General features: G+C 52.8%; 1 protein-coding gene across 6 annotated transcripts in view; it reads left to right on the forward strand.

Moving 5' to 3' along the window:
• The window catches only part of LINGO3 (leucine rich repeat and Ig domain containing 3), a 40,894-nt gene that overhangs the window by 17,276 nt on the left and 9,803 nt on the right, over positions 1 to 13,815 (forward strand). Inside the window, exon 1 of one of the 6 annotated variants that reach the window (XM_083483860.1) lies at positions 11,284 to 11,786. The exons of 4 other annotated variants lie outside the window; for them this stretch is intronic. The gene's annotated coding sequence lies outside the window, so the exon portion shown is untranslated. Of the gene's footprint in view, positions 1 to 11,283; positions 11,810 to 13,815 lie in introns of those variants that run through there. One more of the 6 variants, XM_083483855.1, reaches the window with a different exon arrangement.

The following is a 13,815-nucleotide window of genomic DNA, read 5'->3' on the forward strand; positions in this document are numbered from 1 at the left end:
GAGGGAGGGCATGAGTCAGGAGTGGCCACACCTCCATCGGGGAGCGAAGAAACGGTTAAGAGGAAAGTGGAAGGTTGGGCGCGCGCGCCAAGTTCAAATGCAGAGGAAGGCGGCGCAGTAAGCAGCCCCGAAAGAGAGCCAGGTCCTAAAGCCCGGCGCAAGGAGACAGGAGGGTCCGGGTCAGCGTCAGAAAAATCCCGGAAGGAAGAAACCCCGGGGGGTAGAGGGACCCAGAGGAGGACAGTCAGGCGGAAAAGGTGGAGCAAGGCTAGGATATTAAGTTGGTGCACACGGGGCGGAGACTCAGACGGAGCTTCGCCGATCTAGCTACTAGACGTAGAGTTGCGCGCAGCAGCGTGAGAATGGAAACTGTAATTCAATAAAGACTTTTACTTAATGATCGCTGGCTAGCGTGATCCTGTGTGAGCTAGGATCTTCAAGCAGCTCTGACAGTAAGCTCCGTCTCCCTCTTGTGGGCATCTACAGCCTCGAGGAGGGGAGAGAAACAGGTGCCTACTAGCGAGCTCACGAACGGCAGACGACATGACGGCTGAGCAGCAGATAGAGGAACTCAGAAACGCAGTGGCACAACTGAATGCCGAGGCTCTCGCATCCAGGAAGAGAGAGGAGGAGGCAGCTGCCGCCTGCAGGGATCTCCAGGTCAGGTTAGACGTGCTGACAAAGCAGACACCCCGGCAGGAGGGAATTGGGTTGGCGAGACGGACAGGCGGGCTGGTCTCTCACTTCGATGGGAACCTGCAACAGTATCCCAACTTTAGAGCCGACGTACTGTGCGCACTGCAACTGCTGCATAAAGACTTTAGAGATGAACAAGAGAGAGTGGGGTTCATCATGTCCCATTTGCATGGGGATGCGAAAGCATGGCTACGCAATTTATGGAGAGATAAGGATCCGGCGCTCCAGAATGCAGATGCCTTTATTAAAGCGATGGATGGGTGTTTTTTATCAAGTATTGACGTGGATCTTGCACGGAAGGAGGTGCATGGGCTGAGACAAGGGAGGGCCAGCGTCAGGCAGTATCATGCCCGCTTTTTCGCCTTGGTCAGTGCCCTGGAATGGGACAGAGATTCGGCTCCTGTAAGAGACCTCTTTTGGGAGGGGCTGCACAACTCGATTAAAGATGAGATCGCGAGGGGGGAGAGACCCCGAACCACCCAGGAGGTCGTTCAGAGGGCACTGGCAGTGGGGGTGAGGCTGGAAGGACGTCCGTGGAGCAGGGACGAAGGGCGTGAAGGGCGCGAACCAGCCAGGGGCCCCTCCTTCCTTCCCAGAGAAGCAGCGCGGGCGCAATCCACGCCTCCGCCAGGAGGAGGAGCCGAACCTATGGAGGTTGGAGGTGCAAGGGCTCAGTCAGCAACCAGAGCCCTAGCACCGGCAGCAGTGAAAGCGAAGCCTCCTAGAGGGAACAGGAAGTGTTACGTCTGTGAGGAGCCAGGGCATATGGCGAAAGAGTGTCCCCAGAGGCTCCACAAGCTCACTGCAGCCTCAGCAATGGTGACTGCAGCACCGCAGCAAGGGGGACCACAGCAGGGAAACGACGCAGTCTGGCTGGAGGAAGAGGCCCTGGGGCCCAGCCAGACGTGTTAGTGACGCAGTCCCCAGAGGTTTTACAGCCCGTGAACCCCCTCCCGCCCAAACCAGTGGTGAGGCTCACCGCATCTCTCCAGCTGCCCAATGGAATCACCACTGACGTGCCAATCACCATTGACTCAGGCAGCAATGCGGACTTTATAGGGCAGGACTTTGTCGACAAACACGCTATACAGTTGCTGCCGGCCACACTGCCCCTGCAGGTTGTCACGGTGGATGGCAGGGAGTTGCTAGGGGGGCAAGTGGTGAAGCAGACGCCGCCCATGGCGATGCGACTTGGAAATCACAAAGAAATCATCAGCTTCAATGTCACTCAACTATCGGATACGCCCATTGTATTGGGAATGAGTTGGCTGGACAAGCACAGCCCAACGCTGGCTTGGTACCAGAGGCAGCTGATCTTCGGCTCTTCCTTTTGTGCTGAACACTGCATCGTGCCCCGGCAGGAAGGAGAGGAAGAGGAGTCACAGCTGCTGCTAGGCACGCTGCAAGCGATTCCCCACAAGTACGCAGAATTTTTGGAAGTTTTCTGCGAGAAGGAGGCGGACAGGCTGCCCCCTCACAGACCATATGACTGCAAGATTGACCTGCTGCCGGGGGTGGCGCTGCCTAAGGGGAAACTGTATTCCATGTCAGAGGACGAGCTGCAGGAACTCAAACAGTTCATAGATCATAATTTGGAGCGCGGTTTCATCCGAGAGTCCAAGGCAGCGGGGGGCAGCCCAGTATTCTTTGTTAAGAAGCGAGACACGCCCCAAAAAAGACTGGTCGTGGACTATCGCATTTTAAACAATGGGACCAAGCCGTCGGACTTCCCCATGCCCCGAATCGACGACCTCCTGGCGAAGGTGCGGAAGGGAAAAGTGTTCACCAAGTTAGACCTGCGAGGGGCGTACAACCTCATTCGTATGCGGGAGGGAGATGAGTGGAAGACGGCCATGTTCACGCCACTGGGTACCTACGAATACAGAGTTATGCCCTTTGGATTGCAAAATGGCTCCCACGTTTTTCAAGCTTTCATGCATCACGTGTTGGCGGGACTTCTCTACAAGACGTGCGTCTGTTTCTTAGATGACATCCTGATCTTTTCGGAATCGCAGCAGGAGCATGACAGACACGTCAAGGAAGTGCTGACCAGACTAAAGCAACATAGGCTCTACGCCAAGCTGGAGAAGTGCCAATTTGACGTGACGGAGGTGGATTTTCTGGGCTACAAGTTGTCTGACAAGGGGCTCGCCATGGACAGCGCCAAGGTTCGCGCGGTATTGGATTGGAAGAGTCCACGCAACCGGAAGGAGGTCCAGAGGTTTGTCGGCTTTGCGAACTTCTATCGCAAGTTTATCAAGGGCTTCGCTATGCAGACAGCGGCCATCACAGACACGCTTAGCTCCAAGAAAAAGAAGTTCGTTTGGACAGAGGAGGCGGAGCAGTCCTTTCAGGCACTCAAGCGTCTCTTCGCGTCGGAAGAGCAGCTGCTTCACGTCAACCCCAGCAGGCCGATGAGGGTGGAGACAGACGCCTCGGACAGAGCCGTGGGGGCGGTCCTGCTGCAAAAGGACCAGCAGGGGGTGTGGCGACCGGCAGCGTTTTACTCCAGGAAGCTCAGCAAGTCCGAGCAGAACTACACCATCTGGGACAGGGAGTTGCTGGCCATTCATGCAACGTTCAAAGCGTGGAGGCACTTCCTGATCGGCGCCAAGCACACGGTGCAGGTTTGCACGGACCACAAGAATCTGGAGCACTGGCGCACGGCACAGTTCCTAAACCAGAGGCAGATACGTTGGGCTGAGTTTTTTGCGAACTTCGACTTCCGCATAGAGTATGTCCCGGGGGACACTAACATCATGGCGGACGCCCTCTCCCGTAAGCCACAGTATCTGGAGGACGCAACGCCAGCGGCCGCCATGCACATCTTCGCACCAACAGTATGGGCGTGCGCCGCGGCCACTGTGGACCTGGAGGCGGTGCGACGAGCGTTGCAGGATGACTCCTTTGCGCAAGCAAAGATGGCAGAGGTGCAAAGGGGCACGGCTGCGGCCGACGGTTTCCAGCTACGAGATGGTTTGCTCATCCGTAAGGGGGCCATCTACGTGCCGGGAGACGACCTTCGCGCCAAGGTGCTGCAGCAGCTGCACGACGCCCCCACGGCCGGGCACTTTGGCAAGGAGAAGACGGTGGAATTAGTAGCCAGGGATTTCTGGTGGCCTGGAATGAGAGGGGAGGTCGCAGACTACGTGGCGAGGTGTGACACCTGCCAGAGGGCCAAACCAGTGCACAAACCGCCGGCCGGACTGTTGGAACCGCTGCAAACTCCGGTCGAACCTTGGGAGAGGGTGGCCCTGGACTTTGTCACGGATCTGCCCAGCTCGAGGGGCAAGACGGCAGTGCTGGTGGTGGTGGACCTGTTTTCCAAGATGGCGCATTTCATTCCGTGTGCTAAGGTGGCCACGGCGGAGCAAACCGCCAAACTGTTCATAGACCACGTGTTCAAGGTTCACGGTCTGCCACGGTCTATTCTGTCCGACCGGGGGCGGCAGTTCATCTCGAATTTCTGGCAGAAGCTGATGGGCTTCCTGAACGTCAAGATCAACCTGGCGTCGGCGAGACACCCGCAGACCAACGGGCAAGCAGAGCGGGTCAATGCCATCATGCAGCAGTACCTGAGATGTTATGCAAATCAACAGCCTGCGACGTGGGTGGATTACCTGCCGCTTGCCGAGTTCGCCTACAACAACACAAGCACGTGTCCACGGGGGTCACGCCGTTCTTCGCCAACAACGGGAGGCACCCCAGAACCTTCCCGGGACTGGAAAGAAGGGGGGGAGGGGGAGCCGCAGACAGCAGATGCGTTCGCGTCGGAGCTGCAGGAAGTCCACGATCAGCTGAGGCGCCACCTGGAGCTGGCCAAACACGCATACAAGGTACAAGCGGACAAGCACAGAAGGGTTGGCGAAGAGCTCCACGTGGGAGACTGGGTTTGGTTAGCAGCCCACGCAGTGCCGGCCAGGTCGTTGGCCAAGAAGAAACTAGGGCATAAGCAACTGGGGCCCTACCAAGTCGAAGAGCAGGTCAACCCGGTAGCTTTCAGACTGGCACTTCCGGAGGGTTCCAGAATGCATCCGGTATTCCACAGATCGGTGCTCACTCCCTACAAGGCACCGCACAGGTTCCAGGAACCCGGAACAGCGCCGAGTCCGGTCAGAGACAGAACAGGGCACGCGGGAGTGGCACAGAAGGAGCGCATCAACGAAGTCACGGAGATTTTGGACTCCAGATGGGGGGAAGAGGGGGTAGAATACTTTCTCGCCAAGGAGGGCACCCCGGCCAGTGCGAACAGCTGGGTGCCGGGCTACGCCTTGGACGAACCTCTCCTCAAAGACGAGTTTCATGCCCTCTTTCCCCATAGACCTATGCCAGCAGACTTTTTCGACGACTGGCTTTTCACGCCCACGCTTTCGGCCAGCACTTTCCGGGGGTTCGACTCGGACGAGGACCCGACACAAGACGTCCGTTCCCCGGAGGGGTCACCCTCGGGATCTGCATCAGAACCCTCGTATTGGTGGGACGATAGACCAGAGGAGCAGTTCCGCAGACGGTGGCTGGAAGGCCCAGGACGAGCAACACCGCCAGGAGGAAGTGAGGGAGAGACGGACATGGACGTTTTCGGGGACGACCCTGGTTTCGAGCACGGCGGCACAGAGATGGAAGCGGAGGTGACCGTTGTCGACGAGAGCAGGGAGGAAGACCCGCGAGACTTCAGATGGAGGCCCGCCACGGGAAGCGACCGATATCCGACGTTCGTCCCTTTGCAACAGCAGCCCCCAGCTCCAGCACCGGAAGGAGGGGAGGGGGGAATGGGGGGCTTCGAGGGGGGGATGGATGTCAGGGGTTTAGGAGCAGAGGCACGGGCAAGGGAGGAAACAGAGAGCGAAGGGGAGGAGGCAGAAGAAAAGATGAGTGATGACGACGACCCGAGATCTCCTAGTCTTTCCAGTGAATCAGAGGATTCACAGAAAGGAGCACCAGTGGCCAGGGCAAGGGGGGAGTCTAGGGGGGCACCCCAGGAAGATAGAGCCAGAGGGGACTCAGGGGAGAGCAGCTGGAAATCGGGACCAGCGTCACCGCCAGGAAGCAGGGAAGAGGAAGGGAGCCAGGGGGGAAGCGCTGGCAGCTCACCACAGGAGGGAGGGCATGAGTCAGGAGTGGCCACACCTCCATCGGGGAGCGAAGAAACGGTTAAGAGGAAAGTGGAAGGTTGGGCGCGCGCGCCAAGTTCAAATGCAGAGGAAGGCGGCGCAGTAAGCAGCCCCGAAAGAGAGCCAGGTCCTAAAGCCCGGCGCAAGGAGACAGGAGGGTCCGGGTCAGCGTCAGAAGAATCCCGGAAGGAAGAAACCCCGGGGGGTAGAGGGACCCAGAGGAGGACAGTCAGGCGGAAAAGGTGGAGCAAGGCTAGGATATTAAGTTGGTGCACACGGGGCGGAGACTCAGACGGAGCTTCGCCGATCTAGCTACTAGACGTAGAGTTGCGCGCAGCAGCGTGAGAATGGAAACTGTAATTCAATAAAGACTTTTACTTAATGATCGCTGGCTAGCGTGATCCTGTGTGAGCTAGGATCTTCAAGCAGCTCTGACAAGTGTGTTATAAAGAAACAATTGATATCCTGGGCTCAGAACTTTAAAAAGTATTTAATAATATCTTAGAAGGGGTGAAAGCCCCAGACACTTGGAAACTAGCGGAAATAGTAGTGATTGAAAAACCGCAAAAGGACCCTACAGAGGTGGGGTCATACAGACCAATTAGCCTATTAAATCAAGACTATAAGATATTTACAAAGATCCTGGCAAGGCGACTGGAAAAGGTACTACCTAAAATAATTAAGGAAGATCAATATGGATTTGTTAAGGGAAGATACATAGGGCATCCTATAAGAAATGTGTTAAACGAATTAACAAGCAGGGTAAAAGGAAAATTGGTGGTCTTAAAATTGGATGTGTATAAGGCCTTCTTATGGAATATTATGTGGGAGGTAGGATTAGGAGAGAACTTTGTGGAAGCAATCCAGGAATTGTATAGAGAAGGGAAGGCTGTGGTCAGAGTGAATGAGGGGGTTTCAGATCAATTCAATATACAAAGAGGAGTTAAACAAGGATGTTCACTCTCACCACTACTATTTGTATTGGGTATGGAGTACTTGGCAGACAGAATACGAAACTCAGTAAGGATAAAAGGATATAAGAAAGGAAAGGAAGAAATGAAGTTAAACATGTATGCAGATGATATCTTATTATTATTTACAAACCCCTTAGAGGGTGTAAGAGAACTTATGATAATCTTGAAGGACTTTAAAGAGGAGTCGGGATTGGGAGTAGATCTGGAGAACTCTTAAATTTTATTTTGGGATGTAAATAATGAGAAGAAGGAAATTGCAAAAATGACAAAGATGGGTATCAATAGGAAAAAAATTAAATACTTGGGGGTAATTATTAAAAATATTGCTAAGATTCCAGATGTAAATTACAAAGAAGCGTGGAGGAAGATCAAGAAGGACATAAAATCATGGGAAAATAAGAATTTATCAATTCTAGGTAGGATTAGAGCAGTTAAAATCTTTCTGGTACTGAAATTATTATATTTATTTCAAGTAATTACACTACCCATTAGGAAAATATGGTTCAAAACATGGAATAAGGTATTTAAAAATTGGATTTTTGGAAGCAAAAGAGTTAGAACCCCAGACATAGTAAATTATTCATCTCAAGAAGAGATGGGATGGGGAATACCGAATTTAGAATTTTATTATGAAACATTCCAATTGAAAAATCTAATAGATATTGGATATAAGGATCGGATTAAATGGATAAGGCTGGAAAATGAAATAAATGAAGGAATAGGAAGAGAAGGGATATTTAATAGAGATATTAATACGGCTTTTAAGAAGACAATAGGACCAAGGAAAACTGTGTTAGGAATTTGGAAGAATTGGAAAACAAAATGGATGCCAACATACTCAAGGTGGACGCCATTAAAATATATGCAGGAGAGTCAAAGGGAACCGGGTTGGTGGAAGAAATTAGAAGATCAGGGATTTTATAAATTAAAAGATATGTTTGATGAAGAAGGGAATTTAATTACAAAAAAAGTTTTTTTTAGAAAAAATAGGAAAACAATATTGGCTGAAAGTGCAAGGACTTTATGATTTAATAAAAACGGAAAGAATAGAGGAAACGATGAGGACAGAAATGAAAATAGATATGGTGCTGAATAAAAGACAAATAACGGAGAAAGGGATAGCAGGGATCTTATATAAACTGATGATAAGCGACAAAGAAAGAATGATAAGGATAATCCAGATTAAATGGGGGCAGGAAGGTACGATCCTTCCAAACACGGCTCAAGAACTGATGAAGAATATAAACAATATTAAAATCGAAAAGTATAAAGAATTAAGTAGAAATTTTTTATTAAAATGGTATAGAACTCCGGCACAAATGGCGTATATAGTGAAAGGGTTTAGTCCCAAATGCTGGCATTGTGGTCAGGAAAAAGGACTATATTCACACATGTGGAATATAGGAATATTGGCAAAAGGTTATAAAGGTAATTTCTGGACTGTTTCAAATAAACATAGAAGTTAATAGGGATTTGTTATTTTCGGGAATACTGGGAAATAACAAAGTAAAGAGTAATAAGCAAGAGTTGTACAAGATTATGATTCTAGCTGGAATGGCAGTTATTGCTCTGGGATGGAAATAAAAGGCCAAATGAAATATGAAAAAATGGAATGATTATGTTTTTGAATACGTACAGTCAGAAATATTTGCACAGATAGTGGTAGAGGATAGATGGGAAAGTAAATGCCAAAGAATCACAAATAAATGGGCATTTTACAGGAACTGGATAGAAAGAGGGGAAGCCAACCCTAACATACAAGCTCGAATGAACAGACTGTGTACATGGATAAAAATATGAAGAAGGAAGGCCTGACCCGGGGGGGGGGGCGGGTGGAGTGGGGAGGGAGGGGAAAAAGAAAAAGTAAACTGGATGGTATTTTGAATGGATTTTGTTATGTAAGCCCTTTTTTCATAAACCATATATATTAATGTTATGTAGTTAGGTTTTGTAGTATGAATGAATTTTGTTCTGTATTCTTTGTTTTATAGAATATAATAATGTTATGTTACTAAGCAAATTTAATAAAACAGAAAGAAGAAGAAAAACATCATTCAGCGTGTTAGGGGTGTCCTGTTCAAACATTCCCTGTCCACAAGGATGTTTTCCTCACTTTGTAGACTGTTATTGTGGTCTTGGACCCTCTCATCTCCCCTTGACTTTTGCTCATGGGAGGAGGGAGAAAGAACATGACTTGCTGAGGTTGGCTGGGACGGGAGCGGGGAGACAGCCTCCAAGACTGTGAGCCTCAGTGCCTGTGGCCAAGGATGGCTTGGCTGTTCTTTGGTGGCTCCCCCAAGGAGTCTGCACTCCACTTGGTGTGACGCTGCTTTGGCTTTCTAGGCATCAAAAACACATGCACATGGATATCCACCTTGTGATCTCACACAGCTGAAGTTTCCGGCTTGTTTCTCTACAGTCATGAGGGCTGGGAAATTGGTGAATTTCTAAATGTTCTTTGTGAAATGCAAACGCTGAGTTTCTCAAGGTGCTAAATTCTGGTCCATGCCCCAGACAAAGCACAGTGGGTGATGACAATAATGGTATTTGTACATTGGACTCTTCCCTGTTCCCAAAGATTCAAGCATGCACGGCTGTGCCTAGGTGGACACTCGCTCCCTGCTCTGCACATGTTGCAAGAGCTGCTTGTTCTCTCTGCCGAAGAACCTGCTGGGCTCCCTTCCAATGGTCTCCATTACAAGGAGAGCGTAATGAGGGACCTCTCTGCCTTCCCTCTGTCCTGCCATGTGCCAAGTTCTGGTGTCTGCATAATGGATGAACTGTCGTAACTCTACTCCAGCTTCCGCCATCACCACTTCAGCCAAGAGTTTGTTGGCACACCAAGGTGAGGTGTTGGGAGAGATCCACCCTTCAATTTCTTCCCTTCCAGACTCAGCAGAAACAGAGGGCAACTATTTATCGTAGGACCCCTCCTAGCCATCACTGCCTTGCTCTGAGTTCCTGGTCTCCTATGCACAGTGGTCTTTGTGGGGCGGGGTTCTAGGGGGCAAGTGCTGATGTTTGCAAGGCCACCTCAGGCTGCAGCCAAGCCCAGCTTTCAGGGTTACAAATGAGGGAGCCTTCCCTTGCCTGGCCTTGTCAATCTGTCTCTCCTCCTTGCTGCTGCTTCAGCTAAAGTGAGATGACAGATCTTTATGATTCATTCCCCTGACCTGCCACTGCTTCTGGTTTTAGTGCTGATCCCTCCTGAAATGTGTCTCTTTAGAAGACGTCACCTACTCTGTGTATATTCATTGCAATAAACTGTTAAATTTCTACTGCTGTAGAGTTCAGATCTAATGTGCAAGCAGCCAGTGTAGCAGATGGCCAGCATCAAGTTGGCAAAGGTGTGTGTGATGGGGAGAGACCTAAGAAGTGCTTCAAGATGACTGCTCTTGAGGGGCCTGTGGCGTCCCTTCAAGGAATGTGTCCCACCACATTTGACTGGAAAGGATCATCGACCCATCAGTGGTCCAGACCATATGGGGAGCAGCTGCTGTTTGGGCCTCCCAGGAGCTGGGGCTCAATTTCCCATCAAAATGATTTCCCTGGGTTTGTCACAGCATGAGAACAAGATGCTACAAGGCAGGAGGGATGTCAGACATCCAGAATACAAAGCTGTCTTGTGTGGAGGCCCCTGCCAGGCCAGAGCAGCCCACAGCTACATCCTCGGTGCTTCTGCCCCAGGCACCTGCCATGCTTGGACCCAGCTTCCATGTTTCTGGCAGTAAATGGAGAAAAGTGGTCCAGGATGAGGAGGAAGGAAGAAGCACTGATGTCTGAGCTGAGTTCTGGGTCACCCCAGAGGAATCCTGTGTTTCGCTTTGCACAGCCATGGAACAGCTACCTGAAGAAGCAATGGCTCAGCTTTCTTTTCTGAAACAATCTCCAGGCCATGCCCATTAATTTCAATGGGTCTACTCAGAGTAGGACTAACACTATACATTTAGCATTAAGAGCCTGACAATCGGAATCCCCTGTTCCTTCCACTCCTGACTCCATGAAACTTTCATATTTTCAGCAGCACAATCTGGAATGTGCGTGTGTGTGTTGCGAACCGTTCCTCTTGTTCAACAAATGGGAGTCGTCCTAACCTACTCCAAAATCACCCGGTAAATCCAGACCTCCCAGCCCCTTCTCACAAACGCGGAGTCCATATTGTGACACTTCTGGGGCACAAGAACGTCGGAAGCGCTTACGGGATCAGGCCAAAAAGGGGTCACCTGGTCCAGCATCCTGTTCTCATAGGGGCCAGCCAGATGCTCGCAAGGGAATCCCTCCTGTGGTTTCCAGGAAATGGTGTTTGGAAGTTTTGCTGCCTCAAACTGTGGATGTAGGGCAGAAACAACTGTGGCTAGAAGCCCTCGATAACCCTCTTCCCCCTCCATGAATTTATCCATCCAGATTGGTGGCTATCGCTTCCTCCTGTGGGAGGGAGTTAGTTCCAGAGTTTAACTCTGAGCTGCCTGTGATGTGGGGGCACGACTGTTCCGCGGGGGGCGTGGCGTGGATCTGTACCGTTCGCCGCTTTGATCTGGCGCCTTTTGCGGAGAGCACAAGACGGGCACGTCGCCTTGCGGGAGCCGAGGAGAGGCACCTGGTTCAGTCCCGCGGGGCGCGCTTCTCTTGCGAGCCCCCCCCCCAGCCCCCTCCCGCTGCCCACGCCGCGCTTCTCCGCCCCTTCTCCTCGCTGTCAGCAGCCGTCTGTGTCTGATTCGAGAGGAGAACGGAGGCGAGGCGAGGCGGCTGCAGCCAGCGACCCCCCTCCGCCGCCCGCCCCGGGGCTACCAGAAGCCCCCCTCGGCTTCGGCTGGGGACAGAGAGCGCGCCTGCTCTTCCCTGCGCGCCGCTGCCCCATTGGAAGGGCGGCGGAGGAGCTGCTGCAAGCCGCCGGGGTGCGCGCCATGAGCCCCAGCCTTGGGGTTCAGGGGCCAGTGGTGGAACCAGGGAGCGGCCCCCGCCCCAGGGCCTGGCCGCGAACCCCCCGCGGATGCCAGGCAGGAGCGCTCGCCTCGCCCGGCGACTAAGGTGAGCGGATGCGAGGCGGCGGACCCACAGGTGGTGCGGCGCTTTCCCCGGGTTGCTGGGCGCGGGAAGAGGCAGCGCTCCTGGCCGCAGGTCCGAGGCCCGGCTGCTGCCCGCCTCTCGCGGCCGGAGGGAGTTGCGCTGCCGCCGCCGCCCGCCAGGCTCCTCTCTGGCCGGCCTGCCAGCTGGGCTCATCCTCCTCGCCAGCGCAGGCGGCGGGCTCTGCTTCCGACGGGGACCCGCAAAGGAGCGCCCTTCTCAGCCTCCCCAGCCAAGGGCTCGTCCCGGCGCCGTGGTCGGGCCCTTTGCTCCGCTGCGAGCCACGCTGCCGCTCGCCTTCGCCTTTCACAACAGCCCCGCAGGGTAGCCCAGGCTGCGAGGTCAACCCAGCGAGAACTCTCCGAGGCTTCTCTCGGGCCCCCGACCAGCCTTGAGTCCGTTACCAGGCCACGGAGGGCCAGCAGCCAAGCCTGACAAGCGCAGAATATAGAGGCTGGGGGGGGGGGCGCCACGGCGTTTGGCCCCCTCCCTCCGCCCCGGGATCAGGAGCAGCCTGGCCGAAGGCAGGCGGACCATCCCCCTCTTTTAGCTTTTAATCAATGAAGGCTCAGCGGAGGCTTTGCAAAGAATCCCCGCCGCCCGCAAAGCCCCTTCCCAGAGCAGCCGGCCTCCTAATTCAATTCCCTCGCCTTGTTTAGCCGTAATGTGAGCTGCGGAATGTCCTGCCCAAAGAAAGGGGGACGCGGTTGCTTTTTCCATTAAATATGACCCAGGGAGGTATTTGTGGTGTGTCAAAAAGAAGGCTAAGGAGACAGAGAGGGAGTGGAGGGAGCTAGAGACAGGACGCCCCCAAAGAGCTGGAGCTGTCAATGGGGTGCTGCCTCATTGTGTGCATGAGAGGAGGAGGCAGCTGGAGGGGACAGGAGCCCGTCCCCAGTTCGGGCGGGGGGGGGGGCTTTCCAGGGAGCCCAAGGGCCTGGTTGGGGCTCTGCTCTGAGGCTTCCCAGTGGGGAAAGGAGCAGACTTGAGCGCTTGGACACAGAAAAGTTTGCTGCTCCAGGAAGCAGCCTGGCTCCATCTCCCTGCTTCTGGTTTTCTTTCTCACTGCTTTGCTCAGCTGTATGACAAATGGAACAAATAAGCTAAATACTTTTTAATGGGACCCGAGGGCACCATTAAGAAGAGTGTGTGTTACAGTGACAGAGAAGGAATTTGAGAAGCAAACTGCTAGCAATATAAAACCAAATAATTAAAAGAAACATTAAATACATAAGAAGCAACAGTACTGTAAAATGGCAGCGGAGGAGGAGCTGCAGGGGAAGCAAAGCAAATTCCGTACATCCATCTTTGATTCAAGAGGGGGGGGGGCTCCACAAATGCAGCACCCGGGTCCCAGATGGTGGCCACAGGAATAATGCCAGGAACCATCACTGCTTGCCCAAGGGGCTTTTGCTGCTTGCAAGGTCCTCCAGAACCCAAATCATAGTGCGAGAGGCAAGACCCTTCCCGTCCCAGAACTCCAAGGGGGGGGGCAATGAAAGCAACAGCTTCCAGTCTCAGCCAAGAATGTGAGAGTCCCTGGCTAGGAGTTGAAGGGGTGATCAAAGGGTGACTTTCTAGAACGTGAGCCCACTTTTGTTTCCTTCCAGCAAAGATCCAGGGAGGGAGAGCCCACAGAGGCTCGCTCCAGATCTGGTAACTGCTGAGCCACATCCTCTTCCTCCACTTAAGCCTAGCCTATCAAGCTAGCTGACATTCACCCTGCCTTGGAAAATGTGGACCCACCTTGGGATTCCTTCCAGGAAGTCAGCAAAATGTAAGCACAAGGCTGCACTTAAGAAGCAGGAAGGACATCTGTACTTAGTGGGGGGGTTCGCTTTGTTTTTGCGACAGAAAATTTTGCTTAGGTGCATTCCCTTGCTTTCTCCCTGCCTGCTCCTCCCCCACCAGATACTTGGTGCAGATAAAAGGCAGAAGAGCCTGTGGGGCTGAGAAGCCTCCCCAACTGC

This window comes from Podarcis liolepis (assembly GCF_965112155.1).
Source record: "Podarcis liolepis genome assembly, chromosome: 18".
Classification (NCBI taxonomy): Eukaryota; Metazoa; Chordata; class Lepidosauria; order Squamata; family Lacertidae; genus Podarcis; species Podarcis liolepis.